The sequence below is a fragment of the Hetaerina americana genome, unplaced genomic scaffold (assembly GCF_022747635.1).
Source record: "Hetaerina americana unplaced genomic scaffold, ioHetAmer1.1.p SCAF_7, whole genome shotgun sequence".
Taxonomy (NCBI): Eukaryota; Metazoa; Arthropoda; class Insecta; order Odonata; family Calopterygidae; genus Hetaerina; species Hetaerina americana.
In genome coordinates this window covers 34,554,151-34,569,458 of record NW_027287316.1, presented here as the reverse complement: position 1 = coordinate 34,569,458, position 15,308 = coordinate 34,554,151, and the positions used below count along the sequence as shown (strand labels likewise).

The 15,308-nt window shown below is 40.6% G+C and overlaps 1 non-coding gene across 1 annotated transcript; it reads left to right on the top strand.

Annotated features, from left to right (window-relative positions):
* The first annotated feature begins 501 nt into the window (after positions 1 to 501).
* On the top strand, positions 502 to 573 carry TRNAL-CAA (transfer RNA leucine (anticodon CAA)). The gene has a single exon. It is a non-coding gene; the product is annotated as a tRNA-Leu (tRNA).
* Positions 574 to 15,308: the final 14,735 nt, after the last annotated feature.

The following is a 15,308-nucleotide window of genomic DNA, read 5'->3' as shown; positions in this document are numbered from 1 at the left end:
TTTAAGTTTCCCTTTCAGTCCCTCGTCCCTCTCGGCGGGGGGAAATTCCTGCTACCTGCAACGTTGGGTCGCATTCCCTGCCTTTTACAGACTCTTTGGGGGTAGAGTGTTTTGTGTTGCATGTTGATGTGGTAGTGATGTTTCACATTCTTGCTTGTTGTGTCCTGGCTTCCGTGTTGTAGGATGGCTTTCGTGCTGCATCATAGGGTGCAGTTTTTAGTTGTTTTGCGGTATATGTGTTTGCATGAGTATTGGATGAAGGGATTTTGAGTGTGTGCGCTGCTGTGGGTGTAATTTTCCGTGTTGTTTTTTTGCATGTGGTATTTTTCCTTTTTACGGTTGGTGACCTAACACCCCCCGCCACACGCCCTTGCGGCGGCTTGCGGGGTATTATGTAGATGTAGATGACTGTTGGTAATTGCTCATTAACCATATGTCAATTTAGCAAAATTAAATGCTCCGGTTATGGAAGAACCGTTTTTTTGGACTAATTATAAACACAGCAGAGTGGCGCAGTGGAAGCGTGCTGGGCCCAAAACCCAGAGGTCCGTGGATCGAAACCACGCTCTGCTAATATATTTTTTTCTCTATATGGCGGCGATGCCAAACGTTTTCTCATTCACGACTTTACAGAGGTTACAGAAACGTGCTTAAATGCTTTCACCTCAACTAAGTAATGAGTGACGAATACACTCTGCAAACAATTAAATTAACAGCTTGAGGATTCGGATCGTCATTTATTGCCTTATCTTCAATGTACGTGTATGAAGCTCAATCGTCTTACCCACGGGATGGAACCCAATTTTTTTTAAAGGAGAATGCGTCAAAAATACGACGAGGGAAAATATAAAAGTGTGCAGGTACCGCTCATTAACCACAGATGCCAGTCGCGAAAGGTGTTCGAATTGAAATAAAAATTGACGACTATCTTTATGCATTTTGCTCAACCCTGCTTAAATTAGACATGGATCACGCAGGAAAACCTATGCAGTATTAATTACGAAATTTTTTATTCCGAATTATGAATTCGAACGAATACAAAGTCGGAAAAATAAATATTAAGGCGCACTTCGCATGTTTCCTCATCATTTCCATTTTACAATTTGCAATTTTCCTCTCCATTTCCATTTTACCAACTTATAACAATCCAAACAATTTATCGCTTAAGGCTCACCCAGGAGCAATTAATTCAATTATCCCCCAACTGACGACTTTCAATCTTGCAATTAGTGCCAGAGCCTTTACTTCATTTATGTACATCCACTTTTGAAAACTCGTTTCACACACGCTTTTTAAGCATTCAATGATTATATCGCCATACACCTAAGGTAAATTGGATGAATACTCTGTATTTTTTTTCAACTCTATTTTTAAACAATTAGTTCAATATACTCTACTCAGGTTTAGTAGAATAATTTAATTGCAATCTTTGTTAATTTTCCACCGTTTATGCTGCTAAGGAAATTCAAAGAAATTCGTTTAAATTGAAAATAAAGACACCGAAAGAGAGATAATACTATAGAGGGATATACGTGTCACTATAAATTGGTAATCCTGCTGAATGTGCACAATTTTTACTAAATAAATAAATAAATAAAATCAATAAATACGTGATACTCGTAAATGTGCCCAGATGGAAAAGGCAAGATTGTTAAAACAAAATCGAGCTACTAGGTTTTGACATGACTCAATTTAATACTTTCGTGTTTTACTGCACATGTCATTTGATAAATTAACCGTCGATGCCAACGTTTCATCTTTTACCACTAATAAAGGCTAAAGTAATAGTGAAATGGAATTAATATCTATTTTCCAGAAGTGAATTACATTTTAAAAGTACATTGCCATATTTTAATTGGACAAATTTGTTCTTATTTTAATGTTTTAGCTCTCATAAATTTGAGAAAGTTCAGATGCGATACTTCCAGTTCCATTGCCCTTCGTTGTATTTTAGTGGCAGGCGTAGATCTGCTATATAAAATTGGAAGGGTTCAATCTATCCAAAATTTAAAAGCACAAAATACCTATTTTAGCAGATGAAAACCAGTAATGTAATACCTTCTCTAAACTATTCTCTACTCATAGACAGCTATACTGGTCGCCTACGTCTATCTTATGACAGGTGCGTGTGTCTACCTGCCCTTATTAATTCTGCTTCACTCCAACTAAGCTCATCCTTTTGCCCCAACTACCGGCATACCCGAAATGATTTATTCGTTAAGAGGGAAAGATTTCTATCACCAGCACGCGCTAATCTCCAAATTTTCAACGCACACTTCCCTTCGCTCTGCGTTCAACGGTCCCTGGATACGTGGTCACGTATCCATCGGGATTCAAAATCCGACATAAAAAATTTTACACACTCTCTCTCTCTCTCTAAGCACTAGAGTCACTGAGGAGCTACTCTGCCTCAGATGTACACGACAATATCACATCCTTCATTTTCAATGTTCACCTTATTTTATTCTGAAAATTAGTACGACTTGGAATATTGGGGTTACTCTCAGGCGTATATGCGACAAGAGGGATCATGAAGCATATCCCGAAGACATCCAAATGGAAATGCTGAAATGTGCAGTGCACACTTTCCTTAAATTGATGTCATTCTCACATTATCTGAATCCTTGTGAATTTCTTAATTTGAGCATTTCGTCATCACCTACTCCCCATAAAAATGTCCCTCGTGGAATATAAATTTAATCAAGATGGTTTATCTCCGGGTTTACCCTAAACGCATGATACTGGGAATTTATTATCCACTTTATAATTCCTTACGTCTATTTTACATAATCTATACAGTCAATAATGAACACAACTTACATAATCCACTTATTTAATTGGAATTCATGCCTAGTTTAACGCCTGGGCATGATCTTGAAGTTCTCTACTAGATCGAAAAGATAAGGTTTAGGAGATGTAGATGATCTTAAGGACTCAATTTAACCATTAATTAAGCCCTTTTATCTATCTATTCCTCGAAGGATTTATGGAAAGGGCCAATGACTTCAGGGCAGACCGTGCCCTCATGTTGCCCGAGGTAAGTTTATTTCACGGTCTAAAACGCTAGACCATTCACCATGATATGCTAGCGGGTAGAGATGAATTAGAATGCTATCCAACCACAGCCATTAGACACAAATTTATTAGGGGCGATTCATCAACCGTTTTGACCCGACCAACGTTTCAGCCCTGGGTATCCAAATTTCTGGGCTTGAAAACCAGCTAAGCCATCCTCACTGGATGCTAATTTCTATGGGGATTTATTTGAACCAGAAAATTCACAAAAGAGCATTTCATCGTTAGTTGGTGTTGAAATATGCCCCGATGGCGCTTAACGTCGCGATTCTTTGGCTTCTGGCACTGACTGCTTCCGTCATCGTTTTCTTTATTAAGTGATTTACCTTCATCTATTTCCATTTCTCTCAACTTCATTTTTTCGATGAGTCAATTCTTACTTATTTGTAGACTTTTACATACTTTCATTGATTAAAACAAATGATTATGAGTGAGGAGGCAGCGAGACATGAGACCAACTAAAATAGCCTTCAGCATGAAAGGGACGCTCAAATGTTTCGTCCAAGATATTCGATCTGGCTAAAGAGTGAGTTAAGGAGGCAAATGCAAATTGACGGTAATGAGAGCGTTTCACACATCTTATTGCTTGCGCACACACAAGGGAGAGATCTTGGCAGTCGGACGATAGCTGCGTCCTAACAGTGAAGCGCTTCATTGAACCGAAACAAGTTCAGGGCGGGGTAATAATTGCTTTGCCCATTCATTAAAAGTTACTGCGAACTCCGTTGAGAGCCAACCATTTTGTTCCCGGGCGTCAAAAAGAGTATTCTTGTTTCCTTCACATTAAATGCTATAGGTAATGAAGTCAACAGAATCCGAAGAAATAATTATTACTGTATTTCATAAAGATATGATGTTAGAAGTATTGGTAATACTTGTACCATTGCACCCTGCACTCCATCCAGCGCGTGGGATGGTGGGCAGGCATGGAACATGACTTCTATGCAAGGGACATAGACACAATGAATTAAGAGAGGTGAATGGATAGCGAATTAAGGTATTTGATTACGAGAGAGGATCTTCGATTAGTTGCAACAGCGAATATTAAGCAGCGAGCTGTATTAAGGGAATACACAAATCCTTCTGGTAAATTATGGATTTCGTCACGTTATCCTATAGGAAACCAGAATTCGGGATATTTTCAAGTGGGTGAATGTGATTTTTTACGAATGAGTACTTGTTCTTCAGATGTCACGCCTCCCGTTCTCAATTCTCAGGTAATTTCATTCTAGCGTTGAAATCTTCTTCCTCACGACTCCCAGCACAGATGCCGAAAGAGTCGGCGGTATAATGCCTCCGCACTCGTCCCACGGACTACCCACACTATGCCTACGCCTGGCCCTTAAGAGCATTGCAGTACTTTACATCAAGTGAGTAGACAGTATATATCTAATCATTAACGTCGCCATACCTTGAGCCTCCTCAATGTCACTTTTAACGGACGGCACCCCATATCCAGGGCGCATACCTACGCTAATTAAATAGCACCGTCCCCTCGGAGCAGAGTGGTCAGAGTCAAAAAATCGTCACTTGAAGCTATTTCAGGAGCTTTACTTGTTTTGACAGTCTCTTCCATCACATGCAATCCTGAATATCTCGGTCTTCCTTTTCTTTCCCCTGCTGTCTCTAATTGTGGGTGTAGAATGGCAGATCGCTCCTCGTGGTAGTCCCAGGAATTCTTGGATTCCACTCGTCACATTTTGTTATTTTTGTCAACGAACGTTCTTCAGTCCCAGTGACATTTTGGCTCGCGGGTCTGATACCCTTCTGACCGGGATGGAGTGTCCCTCCCGCCACTTCCCCAGCATGCATGCACGCCGCACAAAAGCGTCTATCTTTCGCCCCACTTTCGCGATGATTCATTCATGCACGAATGTGTTTACTGGTTTCCACCGAATAAGTGCGAAACAAAAATATCCTACACGCGGTTGCTTCCAAGTTATGAACAGGCTAGAGGCAAGGCGGTGTAAGTCTAGTCATCCTTTATTCGAGACACGGAAGGCTGGTTTCTCACATTTCAATTCCACAGAGATTCCACGCTCTTCTAATTACTTGGAACTATGATTTACACCACCAAAGGATGAAACACTGCGAATATAATTCACTTCTATGCGTAGGGGCATGAGAAAAGTTCAGTATCTGAAACTAACGTAACCGTTCTAATAGGTTTCCGTGAATGCCCGGCCTTTTTTTGGGAGAATCACTGATTACTTTTGTTACCTGATTATTACTGCCATTTATTCATTCCGCAAATTATGATGTTTTCTGACTGCACTCAGCTTTGGGCAAAACCAACACGAACTTAATTTTTTGAAATAACTGTTCAAAATCGTGTAAAGGATGAAATATGTTTTGATCGAGAACCCATTTTTATTTTTTGATGACTATAAGAGGAATTCAAAACCGATGCGTTTAGATGCATAACTACCCTGAACTGAGAGTAAAAACTGGGAAAATCCGAATTCCCAGAGCTCACTTGAGCAAATGCGTTGGCTGCAGCACTAATTGGTCACCTTTTCTCAGTTATTATGGAGAAAAATGACTAATAAAGTTCTTACGCGTGATAAAACGGCTATTTCTTCCTTCAAAGGTGAAATGGAAAAGTTAAAATCGCTAAAAATGGACTCAAATTGTTCTCGCATCCAGCCTTTCCTGTGTAGAGTGTGAGATATGCATTTATTATAAATACTTTGTTGGTTCATCAGTTGAACAATTGGAGGCAAGTTAATGAAACTAACGGTATTGAGTTCCAACTTTCAGAACGAGCCAAATGTTCGTGCCAAGGTATCTCTAACGAAAGAGGTCCAACAAGTAGCAAAAAAAATTCGCGCGCTGGAACAAAACAAAAATAAATTAATGGAACATTTCCAGAGTCACTTTTAGGCTTTGGCTAATTCGCCCTTAGCCAAAATGCGTCAGATATTAAAGCCATAAAGTGCGTTTTAATTCACGGTCCTCTCTGCTACAGTCTGTTTAATTTCCAAACTATAAGAGCTTTAAATTAACTTCAGTAAAAAAGTTTTCATTGACTGATGCCTCTCTATTAGTTACAAATAATATTCATAATTTAACTGTCAAGTAACCTTAAATTGGTATTTTACTGTAACACTCCCTTCTTAATGAATACTATATATTCACATTTAAACAGCTTCTTCCAGACCCATAAGCACTAATAGATAGTCATATTACGTTAAATCAGGGTATTTTACCACATGTCCGATGATTATAGCCATCTACGTTGGGTCCGGATTGTCTCAGAAACGCAGTCCCATACGGTTATTTACGAAATTCGGATGAAAAGCTCTACAGAAGACTTCGGTCCGTACTTTCTGCAACTGCATATTAAAGATATCAGTTGACAGAAACGTTGAAGGTGATGTCATCTTATACCTCAGCTGCTGAGATTAGAGGTGCGAGTTACGTGCCTAACGCCCCCAAACAGTAAAACACTCTCATTGACATACATCCTTGCTCATTGATAAAATACGCTTAAGAGCAAAGAGTAAAAGATTTTTCCTTAACCCTAATACCTAAACCCTCTTCATTTCTACCACGCATATTATCGCGATTTGTTCAATTTTCATGGAAATCAACTTTGGCAAGGTTAACTCTCGTTTCTACCCCTAAAAAAAAATGAATGGTAAACGTAACAAATGGTTTTTTTAAATATTTTAAGTAAAAATAAACAAAATAATTTTCTCAACTGTCTAATTTGTACCGCGTCGTCCTCACCTTCCCTGCCTCAATAGTCAGTGGTAAATGAAAAATCTTCCATCAACGGACACGATTAATCAGGATAACTGGAAGGCTTTGGGATCTCATTGCTCCTCGCATATACTTGTACTTGTTGTACAAGTACAACAAGTTCAAGTAAGGGGCAAGAGAGTTTAGTGAATAGAAGGATGGGATACTGACAAGAGGGCGCGGGCTCGATCCCCGGTCATAACCGCAGCTTCACCAAAGCTGTGTGATTTTTCGGGACCAAGTCTTTCTGAGAACCCACAAGCGGCACAGGAAAAGGAACTGGCCCCACTACCCGGATGTGTGAAGGGCTTAGTACGAGATAAGCTCCACCCTCACCAATTAAACCAACCTTCAGGTTCATTACTGTGGTTTGTGTTTGTGAATGAAATTGTATTTCTTGTTCAGTATCAATGAGGTGTGAAAAGACCACGGCCGTTGGATGGCCTTGAGTAATTATATCACAAGTTTCTTCTAAGAGATTGGCCAGCAGCAAAATGAATTAATAAAATAAAAAGGGTTTCGAGAGGAAATTATTTTTTATTTCTATCAAAAGACACAAAGGAAGAAATATATTTCCATTATCGACAGGATTATCAATGAAATTCGATTCATCATCACGAGTTACCAATCCGTGGAATGGCTTGTAGCAGGTCTCCAGACTATCATCTTCCCTGCAAATCTCTTCATTCCCTCATAGTTTCCTGAAACGATATTTTCCGTCAAACGCTTCTCGTAGTTCATCCTAGGCCTTCCTTTGTAATTCTTCCCTTCAGCTTCTCCTTCAGTTATGATCTTCACTGAGCTATGCTGCCCCAGGAAATGTCCACTCAATTTTTCTCTTTTTCACTCCAGCCACTCTTTGAAGTACTTCTTAATTTGCTGATCTGTCGATCCGTTTTGTTTTCAACATTCTTCTACGGCACCACATTTTCATCTCCTCCAATATTCCCTTCTCTGCTGCGCCTATCGTCTGAGTCTTACATCCGTAGAAAAGTAGACTATATAATTCTGAATGAATCACTTCCTTATATCTATGCTAGTACTATTTGCCGTTAGTAGTTGCTTCTCCTGATAGAAACCTTTTTCGCTATTTCTATTCTGCTTACTCTTACTTTTTCCATCACTAGTGATCCTTTGGCCTAAAGAGCAAAATTCTTCCACCTCTTCTAATTTCTTCCCCATGTCTTAATTTTTAGATTACTCTGTTTCATCTGCAGATTATTACCTTAGTTTGAATATAGAGTATCTTGAGGTGTAATTTTTCATACCTATCTCCATATTGGCTAGTGTATTTATAACATCTTTCATTTCTGCAAGTAAAAGAATAGCTTCTTATTGTCCGCATATCACAGCATACATATCGGTTTTTCTTGACTACGCACACGATGTCTTATCTTTTCCTTAACCGCGTTAAATGACTTCTCATTATATTCATTTTATATCAATAGCGATAATGAACATCCCTAACTTACTCATTTCTTTACTTTAGCGTCTCCCCTGCTTTCACCTCATCCAATCACTTGTGCTCCATCTCTATGTACGTAGAGCGCGTATCAACCTCTCGTCGTTGTGATTCCAATTTCATTTAAAGTACGTAGCATTCATTTTATTCCAGTCCACGTTATTACAGGCTTTCCCCATAACAATTAATGCGATATTGATCGGTTAATTATTCTGTATCCTGATCTGTAAGATGAGCCTTTGGGAGAGAATAGTTTCTCTTATTCCTCTACTTTTTCTCATTCCAAATTGTCCCGTACGTAAATACTCTTCCGCTTTCTTCTCCATTCTTTGGTATATTTATCTTGACAGAATCTTCGAATCATGGGTTGTCCGGCTGATTGTTCGGAACTTTCAACATTTTTCTGCTTTTTTTATTTTTCAGTGTAAGAACGATTATGTCTTTCTTAAAGGTCATTCGTATTTCTCCTACCATATGATATCACGTTGTCTAACTCGGTCAGATTCTTATTTTCTAAATTTTTTATTTGCTCAGAGGGTGTATCTCCGAACCCTGGTGACTTGTTTTCCCTGAAGTCCTTTATTATAGCGTCAGATAAAGGAATAAGGATGAGGTATCTTTTCTCATCATCTTCGACTGTATCCTCTTCTTCCAGAATTTTTACCTGCATTGCTTTTCAGTCTTAAAGATTCTACAAATGCTTTCCATTTCTTCTCTTCAACTTAATTTTCAATAATAACTTTCCCATTGCGTAATTGTAGAAGTGATATATTGAGGAAATTTTCACTGATTGTGGAAGTCATGTATTAGAGGGAAAATACCGTGTCTGTCACTTCTTTGAACATATTCCATATATTTGTTGAGTAAATTTTTCTACACTCACCGATTGGGGCTAAGAAGTTATGAAATCTTGATCTCGTTCCGAGATAAATTCTGGCCACCTGCGTAAGATTTTAAGGCTCTTGGTCACGACAGAAACACGCCATTGAGAGCGGATGGGTAAGAATGAAAGGCTACGGTCAGAATGAAAAGCTAATGATGATGAGTCACGGCCAACATTCTGGTTAATAATTAGTGGACATAAACCACTCGCAAACAAGGGAATCCGCCGCCAAAATATGAACCGCCGTCCGCTAAATAAATCCTGTCATTTACTCATGTTTTCGTGAATTTAAATTATTCCAATTTATTTCACTTTTTGATACGATCACAACGACGCATGCACAATGAAAATCTGTTCCATTTCATGGTTTCTGAGCTCCAACCCCATCCCCATTTTGACATCTGATTCACCACCCCACCTCCCCCTCACAACAAAAGTTCAAATAAAAAAAAAACACCAGCGCGGTTCATCTGAGCAGTGAGGTCGGGTGCCCTTGACGCCAAGGCCTCACGCCCCGAACCCACTCAAAAACCCTCATCCTCGCCACGACCCTGGAGAAATCACTCAGCGTATCGATCGAAACGCCGAACAACCAGCGGAATTGATCCGGCGGGTGCGTAATTGAGGAGTTTACGGAGGGAGATGGAGAGAGCGAGAGGGGAGGGGGGGTGTAAGAGGATAGGGGGAAAAGAGATCGGCGCGAATAAAACGAAGCGGACACGCTACAAGCAGAGGATGAAGGGGGAAGTGAGGGAGGTTGGGGAGTTGGTGTTGGCGAGGGCGGGAGGGAGCAATTACGCGTAATTAAGCGGGCCGAGGAAGGCAGGTGCTGGACGCACGCTGCCGCGGCGAGGCGAAACCGCGGCGTGGAACGTAAATAACCCGACGGAACAATGAGCACGTGCGCTCGCCGGGCGCCGCTCTAGTCAATGGGCTCGGCGTCGTCGTCTTCGGCTCGAAGCGGTTTAAAGCGAGCGGGCGTTGTGGCGTCTCTCCAGGTGGGCTGTCCTTCCTCCTTGGCTACCCCTTCCTTCCCTCCGCCCACCGCCCCCGATACAATCCTCCCAGCCCCCTTCTCTTTCTCCTCCCGAGAAATAGCGCGAATAGTCAACGCTCCGGCGGCGGCGTCTTGCGGGGCGACGACGCATGGGGCCGGAGCGAAGGGGAGGAAGCGCGGGCCGCACGCAGGAAGAGGAGATGGGCTAAAATACACGCCAAGCGAACTCCTGAGGTGGAGAGAATCATTGTTTCTGTGTGGGTGCGTGTACCTTGCGAGGGTAATTAGATCATTCCGAATCTTTATTTCAAAAAACGAGGGAATTGTTTTGGATAGATAGATAGATAGAGGTCTTTATTTGGGCGAAATGGAGACCAAATGGTCCCTTCTTCCATTTAACCCATCGTCGTATACATATTATATTAGGCATTAAACTTATAGTTACATTCATATGTACATATAAATACATATAAACAGACATAAATTCATTTAGCACAGATTTGCACATCGAAAAGAAAAAAGTATAAATACACACACACATATATGTATACACATACATACACATATACATGCATATACATACATACATATATATATATATATATATATATATATATATATATACTCATATATACAGAAACAGATATAAGGAAAAGGGATAGGAACACATATAAAGGACGAACACAATAGAGGTGGGGAAGGCGGAATCGAACGGATCACAAGAGTAAAAATATTTCCTCAACCGGGACTCGAACACCGGATCTTTCCACTTGCCGGGCGGATGCTCTTAACCACTTGAGCTATCGAGGATAGTCAATTTACTCTGAGATCCGTGGGTCTAATATGTCGCCAAGCGCCCCGATTCTTTCAGCCAAGAGATGGCGTCAGGGGGCTGTTTCACCCACCAAAGGAGAAGTGTATTGTCTATTTCTCCTTTGGTGGGTGAAACATAGCAAATATTCACTCATCAGACAGGGTTGTATATATTATACACATACACACACAGTACTACGATAAGAAAGAAGATTGCTATTCTTAAATGAATACATGGGGTCTTTAGCTCACCTGACGAGTGAAGATTCATAAGTTGTATCCCATATGAAAGCACAATTTCCCATTTTTTCTCTTCAAAAGATTTGCAAGTTTCATGAAGTATTACGAGTGACCTTAGGGCCTTGTAAAGATAAAGCTTGTCTTCAGCAAGCTTACATTCTATAAAGTTATCTAAATTAATTATGCGTGTGTGTGTGTGTATATATATATATATATATATATATATATATATATATATATATATATATATATATATAATTCTTTATTGCAGTAATGAGATTATTAATCGAGAGGAATATAGAACACAACCAGGAGGTATTTGCCTGTTTCGTAGATTTAGAAAAAGCTTTTGATAGAGTGAACTGGGAAAAACTAATGAGTATATTGCAGAAAATAGGAATAGATTGGAGGGAAAGGAGGCTAATCCGCAACCTGTACATGTCTCAGACTGCTCAGGTGCGGGTGGGAAACGGGGAGTCCGAATGGGCAGTGTTAGGAAGAGGTGTAAGGCAGGGTTGCCCATTATCACCGTTGCTGTTCAACCTGTATGCAGAGGAAATGATCACAGAGGCATGGGAAGAACTAGAGGTGGGAATGAAAGTGGGCGGGGAATTCGTAAAATCAGTTAGGTTTGCTGATGACCAAGTTTTAGTTTGTCAGTCAGCCAAGGGGTTGCAGGCGTTGCTTAGTGAAGTGGAAATTCAGTGCGACAGGTATGGGATGAAAATCAATATTAATAAAACAAAGGTTATGCGATTTTCTAGAAAGAAAAAGGCCAAGCTTAACACTAGAATAGGACGGCAAAAACTAGAGCAGGTAGAACAGTTTACGTATCTCGGTAGTGTTTTGGACCAACACGGTCAAAGTAGTAGGGACGTAAGGAGAAGAATTGCGCTAGGCAAAGAGGCCTTCACAAGGAGGAGGGAGTTGATGACAGGGACTTTGAGTAAGGATGTTAACAAAAGACTCGTAAAAACTTTGATATGGAGCGTAGCTATGTACGGTGCGGAAACGTGGTCATTGGAGCAGGAGGATAGACGTAGATTGGAGGCTTTTGAAATGTGGGTGTGGAGAAGAATGGAGAAGGTGAAATGGACAGAGAAGAAAACAAATGAGGAAGTACTTGGTATGGTGGGCGAAGAGAGGGGTTTGTTGGGAGCAATCCTATGGAGGCAGGAAAAGTGGATGAAGGGGTGTTGACCGGCAGTGGGATGTTGAAGACTGTGATAGAGGGTAGAATGTTGGCCAAAAGAGGAAAGGGAAGGAACAGCATAGGGATGTTGGACGGGATGAAGGGAGGAAGAAAGTACTCAGAGATGAAGAGGGACCTGATATAGAGTAGGATGATGTATTATGTGTTTTGTAAGGAGTAATTAAATGTTTGTTTGGTAGTTGTGTCCATCCAAAAACCTACCTTAACCGGTAGATTACCTTAAAAAAATAGAGAAAAATAAAATAAGGAAAGTCTAAGTAAAGAATGAGGTTTGTGGGAAAAGCTAGGGAGAGACAATGATTAAGAATGCCTATTAATTGTCCAATGTTATAAATTCCGATGGGCTAAGGTATAGGTAATTAATATTCAGCTTTTATAACGGAAAAAGGAAAGCACAAAAATGATGACCAACGGAGGCTCCTATGTGAAATAAAAAATTAATATTTTCTTGTTTTTGAAAGGTTACTCCACTTCTAGACCCTTCACGGCACTGTGTACTAAATGGCACAAGAACTAAAGAAGAAGGATATAAATTAGGTAAGGATATTTAACTGAGAGTTAGGAATTAAATGCTATGACGATTAGGAAATATTCGCGGAATAAATAATACTTATTTAAATAGCTTGGGGAAATGTCTGTACAGTTTTATGCCCACTGTCCGACCGCCGAATAGATGGTAGACTATAAAATAATAATTTCACTAAGTTACTGTGTTTTCAGTGCTCAGTTACACTTCGCACATATTCATAAAAAATATTAAGTAATTTTTTTTATGATTGCCATTTGACAAATGAAAGAATTTATGGGAGCATGGGAAAATCCAAATTTTCCTAATGAGAGAAGTGAATAAGTCGAAACAGTTATACATCTCCAACTAAAAACGCAGTATCTGTATGCTAAAGATGTTAAATCCATTCGTTACTATTATAAATTTGTTGTAGCTTGCATAAATGAGAAGACTATTCCTCAAGAGACACATAAAATATGACTTGATATCCATCACATATAAATGCTAGGCCAAGATGATATCGATCTATACATGTGTGTTTTATTGGATAACCTAGATATTTACTCATGAAATTAATGTTTCAATCCAATTTGACTAATAAGTTTCCTAAAATCCAATCACTGTCTAATATATCAATTTTATTAGCAGTATAAACAATAAGGGTAAAGGCCTATTGCATATGCATAGATGAGAGACCAATCAATGAAAAATGCGGAAAAAGCGAGAAATTTCTTGTAAAACTTTGAATATGAATCTTTGTGGGTCAAGGTAGGGAAATGACGACCAACTATAAATTTGGAGAAAAGGTGTCGATAAAGAGACGTCGCGTAACCCGCAAAAATCATTACTCGTATTCACCTATCACTAAATCCTCTTGCCAAACTGCACAAATACATTTCCATAGTTAAATAGATGCGGTTCATGAGACATTAACTTTTTACTATTTCAACCATTGCCTTACGAATTGCTACTACGTATGTTGTCCCCAACCACTAAAGGTCGTGCACAGAATGTTGAGCAAATGTGAAAATGTGAAGTCCTTAAAAGACGGATAATAAAGAGTAAAACATACGCAACGCAATATAGAAATATCCATGGAATTTATATTAATACCGGGAGAGGTTAAAGAGGCACTTTCACACAAGATTCAGCTTATTTTTATTTCACATCAGATGAAAACACCTTCACGAGTACGAGTTTTATGGACTTTCTAAATTTTTGGACTTTTAAGTCACGAGGTATTTTGCAAACGATTCCGATTCCACTTGAATATAAATTACCAACTACGCTTGGATTTCATAGGTTATCCGTTGGCGAGATTTCCAAGTACCGCCTGAAAAACGCAAAACTCCATACGATTGATTGTCGGTCAGCACAATTTTATTCGCATCGTAACTCGGATTGAATTTCCAAAAAATAACAACCCAATTGCCTACCTACTGACATTAATAAACGATATCTCCGAGAGGTGCACTGAGATTGGTGCAGCGATGATTCCGGTCAACTAAGCGAAAACGTTGGCGACACTATTGTTCCTTGCGTCTGTCGAGAAACTGAGTACGATACATAGTCCGCTGCGTAGATGACGACACGGCGTCTTCTACTGAGAACATGCTGGAGTCCGGGTTTCCCTCATACCCTCTCTCGATCCCTCTGACCCCCCCAACCCCCTCCTAATTACTCACATACTCCTAACAGCGCTAATGACCACAGCCGTCGAACAACCGCCGCGATGACTTTCACAGCTGCCGACTAAACTGGGCAGAGGAGAGAGGGATGACACCCCGTTTGGCCTCATGAGATGCGGGGGCGTCGAGGAGGAAGGAAAAATGGACGCGCCTGCGGTGGGACGAGGAGGAGGATGAGGAGAATTGTGGGTGGGGGAGGGGTGAGGTCACGGGGTCAAGGGTGGGCGGGGGGTGGAGGCGCCGAGCTGAGAGTCCGGGTGTTCCTGGTCGTGTGCCAAGTCCTCTGGCTGAGGTGAGGTGAACAGGAGTGGGAGGTTGGAGTTGTTTGGGGCCGGGGGAGAGGGGGGGGGGGGCGGGTTTGGGATGGGGAGAAAGAGAAGTGGGAAGGGATGACCTCCTGCAGAGGTCAGCGAATGGGTTGGATGGGGGCGTACGGGAGTTGGGATGGTCAGGGCGTTGACGATTCATTCCTCCATTTTGAGAGAGCGCTAAATCATTAGTTGCCAACTCACTCGACAGTTAGAAGAATCCTACGTTTAAGTGTTTTCTGTCGCAGGTGTTGAAAACTCAAGTATGCCTCGCAAATGGCGAAAACAAGGTAAATAGCAGTAGATTAATGTCGCACGGTTATTCAAATCGGTTCGCACCGCCAGGGGGCATCATCATAATGCAATCAATCAGACGT